Raw genomic sequence first — 4,942 nt, 5'->3', positions numbered from 1 at the left:
GTGGACATCAACAAGCATTTTGAATGTAGCAATGTCAGGCCTGAGGACTTTGTCAAGTTTGCTTCTTTTCAACTCAAGGATCAAGCTGCCGAGTGGTATCAACAATACAAAGATTCCAGAGGAGGTCGTGTGATTACCTGGGATGATTTCCGCCGAGACTTCAAAGCTCACCACATTCCACAAAGTGTTGTTGAGAGCAAGCGTGAGGAGTTCCGCAATCTCAAGCAAGGCAGCATGTCCGTGTATCAATACAATACCCAGTTTCAGAAACTCGCTCGCTTCGCTAAGCAAGACGTTCCTGATGAAAAGAGCATGATCTATCAATTCAGAGGTGGCCTCAGAAAAGATCTGCAATTACCTCTCATGCTTTTTGAGCCGACCAAGTATGATGATTTCTACAACATGGCACTGAAGCAAGAGGCTGCTCAGCTCAAGTGTGAGGCTTCTAAGAAGAGAGTCAGGGACTCAGTTCAGTCTTCTTCTTCCTCACTAGTGGCTGCTAAGTAACAGAAGTTCTGGTTGCCTCCTCCTCCTCCGTTTCGTTAGCCTTTCCAGCAGAAGAACAAAGGTGGCCATGGATCTTCCCACCCACCCAACCCTGGCTATCAGAACAAGTCTCAGAATCAAGCTCCAAAGTCGAATGCTCCTTATCATCGTCCACTCTCAGAGGTGACTTGCAACAAGTGTCAGCAGAAAGGTCACTATGCTAACAAGTGCTTCAACCAAAGGCGTCTTCCGCCTCCTCCTCCTGTGAGATCTTCCAGCAATGCAGTGGTCAAGCATAATCCCAAGTCTTCAAAGGTGAACATGATGAATGCAACTCAAGCGGAGGAATCTACTGATGTGATAATGGGTAATCTCTCAGTTAATGATATTCCTGCAAAAGTTTTATTTGATACTGGTACATCTATTTCTTTCATATCAAGACCTTTTGCATCCATGAACAATTTGCATACTGTCGATCTGTCTAAGACGATAGCGGTTTCCTCTCAGAGCTTGTTCATGAATACCAAAATGATGGCTCCGGATGTTTCTATAAAGATGGGCAACTATAAATTTTTATCTTCTCCAATGGTTCTTGGCGACTCTGATATTGATCTAATTCTCGGGATGGACTGGCTTTCTAAGCACAAGGCTCAACTTGATTGTGCTGCCAGGGAAATTCAATTGACACACTCTTCTGAGGATGTGATCATCTATGCTGCTCGTGATGAGACCAGTCGGTTATTCTCTCTCAATGAGAAGGGCGAGCTAGACGCAATCTCTCAGATTCTAGTCGTTTGTGAGTACCAAGATGTCTTTCCAGAAGAGCTTCTGGGTATGCCTCCTCATCGGCCAGTCGAGTTCGTTATCGATCTTGAGCCTGGTACGGAACCCGTTTGCAAGCGTCCATACAAGCTTGGACCCAAGGAGCTGAAGGAATTGAAGAAACAACTCGATGAACAAGAGCGTCTGGGTCTGATCAGACCGAGTTCATCTCCATGGGGTTGTGGTGTTCTTTTTGTCCAGAAGAAGGATGGCACGGACCGACTTTGTGTCGACTACCGTCCATTGAACAAGAAGACAATCAAGAACAAGTATCCACTTCCCAACATCAATGAGCTATTCGAGCAACTTAAAGGTTCTAAAGTATTCTCCAAGCTTGACCTTCGTATGGGTTATCATCAGATTCGCATTCGTGAAGAAGATATTCCCAAGACAGCATTCAGAACAAGCTTTGGTTCTTAGGAATATACTGTCATGTCTTTCGGCCTTGTCAATGCTCCTCCAACATTCTCTCGAATGATGAACCTCATCTTCAACCCCTATACCAATGAATTCGTCCTGGTGTATCTCGATGATATTTTGGTCTTTTCCAAGAATAAGAAGGATCATGCCAAACATTTGCGATTGGTGCTCGACAAGCTCAGAGAGTATCAATTCTATGCGAAGTTTTCCAAATGTGAGTTTTGGCTTGATGAAGTTCTTTACCTTGGTCATATCATCTCTCCCAAGGGCATCGCTGTTAATCCCGAGAAGGTGTCTGCAATTGTGAATTGGGAACCTCCTCAGAATGTCAAGCAGCTCCGCAGTTTCCTTGGTCTTGCAAGCTATTGCCGAAGATTTGTTGAGAATTTCTCTAAGATTGCAAAGCCTCTTTCCAACCTCCTCCAGAAGCATGTGAAGTATGTCTGGACTCCTGAGTGTGACGTTGCTTTCAACACTCTCAAAGAGAAACTCATCACAGCTCCTGTCTTAACTCCTCCTGACGAATCCAAGCCATTCGAAGTTTTCTGTGATGCTTCTCTTCAAGGTCTTGGTGCTGTGTTAATGCAAGAGAAGAAAGTTGTGGCCTATACCTCTCGTCAGTTGAAGCCCAACGAAAAGAACTACCCCACTCACGATCTTGAGTTGGCGGCAGTTGTCCATGCATTAATAACATGGAGACATCTCTTGTTGGGTAGGAAAGTGGACATTTTCACCGATCACAAGAGTCTCAAGTACATCTTCACTCAGCCAAACCTCAACCTCAGGCAAACTTGATGGGTCGAAATGATTCAAGAGTACAATCCGAGTATTGAATATACTCCAGGCAAGGCCAATGTCATTGCAGATGCTTTGAGCAGGAAGGCTTATTGCAACAGCTTAATTCTCAAGCCATTCCAACCGGATCTTTGTGAAGCTTTCCGCAAACTGAATCTCCAAGTTGTTCCTCAAGGCTTTCTTGCCAACCTCCTAGTCTCTCCTACTTTGGAAGATCAAATTCGTGAGGCAGAACTCCTGGATACCACGGTGAAGAAGGTGAAACGTGGTATCGACAAGGGCATTTCCAAATACAAGTGCTATCGCATTGATGACCGAGACACTTTATTCTTCGAGGACCGGATTGTGGTTCCTAAAGGTGATCTAAGGAAAATCATAATGAACGAGACGCACAATTCTCTTCTTTCCATTCATCCTGGAAGTACGAAGATGTACCATGACCTCAAGCAGTCGTATTGGTGGTCTCGAATGAAGCGAGAAATCGCTCAATTCGTGAATGGATGTGATGTCTGTCGAAGGGTGAAAGCAGAACACCAACGACCAGCTGGTCTCCTCCAACCTCTTGCTATTCCAGAATGGAAGTTTGATCATATCGAAATGGACTTCGTGACTAGATTTCCCAAGTCCAAACGCGGAAATGATGTTATCTTCGTTGTCATCGACAAGCTTACTAAAGTGGCTCATTTCCTTCCAATCAAAGAATCTATCACAGCAGCTCAGTTGGCAGAGCTATACACCTCCAGGATTTTCTCCCTGCACGGCATTCCACAATTGATTTCTTCAGATCATGGAAGCATCTTCACTTCTAAGTTCTGGGACTCCTTCCAGAAGGCCATGGGCACCAACATTCGCTTCAGCACAGCTTTCCATCCTCAAACTAGTGGCCAAGTCGAGCGAGTCAATCAAATCCTTGAAGATATGCTCAGGGCTTGTGTCATCTCCTTTGGCATGAAGTGGGAAGATTGTCTTCCATATGCCGAGTTCTCCTACAACAACAGCTTCCAAGCGAGTTCGGGCAAGGCCCCATTCGAAATTCTATATGGTAGAAAGTGCCGTACTCCTCTCAATTGGTCAGAGACTGGTGAACGCCAACTTCTTGGCAATGACTTAATCACAGAGGCTGAAGAAATGTGTAAAGTCATCCGTGAAAATCTCAAAGCCGCGCAATCATGCCAGAAGAGTTACTATGATAGCAAGCACCATGACTTGGCTTTCGAGATCGGAGACCATGTCTACCTCCGCGTCTCTCCAATGAAAGGCACTCGTCGCTTCGGTATCAAAGGGAAGCTTGCCCCTAGATACGTGGGTCCTTTTAAGATCATTGGCAAAAGAGGCGACCTCGCCTATCAACTTGAGCTTCCCTCCAACTTCGCGAACGTGCACGATGTGTTCCACGTGTCACAGCTTCGCAAGTGCTTCAAGACTCCTGAGCGCACCATCAACTTCGAAGAGATTGACCTCCAAGAAGATCTTTCTTATCATGAGCACCCCGTTGCTATTCTTGAAGAAACTGAGCGCAAGACTCGCAACAAGTCAATCAAATTCCTGAAAGTGAAGTGGTCGCACCATTCCGACCGAGAAGCCACCTGGGAACGCGAGGATCACCTTTGTTCCGAATATCCGGAGTTCTTTTAGTCCTAGATCTCGGGACTAGATCCTCTCGTAGTGGTGGAGTGTTGTAACACCCCGGATGGAACTTTCCATATTTGTAACTCCAACTCTTGCCATTTTTCGGCTATGTGTTATGATAGTCCCTTTGTGGTCGGGGTTTGTCTTTCGTTTTGCATTTTGTTCATGTCATGCATTGCATATCATGTCATCATGTGCATCTCTTTTGCATACGTGTTCGTCTCATGCATCCGAGCATTTTCCCCGTTGTCCATTTTGCAATCCAGCACTCCCACATGCACCGGCACACCCCTCTTGTCTCTTTTCGTGAGCGGGTGTTAAACGATCTCGGAATGGACCGAGTCTTGCCAAGTGACCTTGGTACACCACCGGTAGACCACCTGTCAAGTTTCGTTCCATTTGGAGGTCGTTTGATGCTCCAACGGTTAACCGGGTAACCGCAAAGGCCTTTTGTGTGTTGCAGCCAAACACCCCTCCAAACAGCCCAATAACCCATCTAAGTCCCCTCCATGCTCTCGGTCGTTCGATCACGATCGTGTGGGCGAAAACCGCACTCCATTTGGAGTCTCCTAGCTCCCTCTACCTATATATATGCCTTCCCCTTCCAAATTCGCGGTCTAACCCTAGCCTCTTCCTCCTCCCGCTCCCGGACGCGTCCACCCCGCCGCCGGACACGTCCGCGCCGTCGCCCCCGGCCAATCCCACCTCGCCACGTCACCGCCGCCGGCCCCCTCTCTCTCCTAGGCCGCCAGGGCCCGCGGGGCCCAGATCCGGCCCACGGGGCCCGTAC

The sequence above is a fragment of the Triticum aestivum genome, chromosome 6D (assembly GCF_018294505.1).
Source record: "Triticum aestivum cultivar Chinese Spring chromosome 6D, IWGSC CS RefSeq v2.1, whole genome shotgun sequence".
Lineage (NCBI taxonomy): Eukaryota > Viridiplantae > Streptophyta > Magnoliopsida > Poales > Poaceae > Triticum > Triticum aestivum.
Note: the sequence above shows the minus strand (reverse complement) of the source record.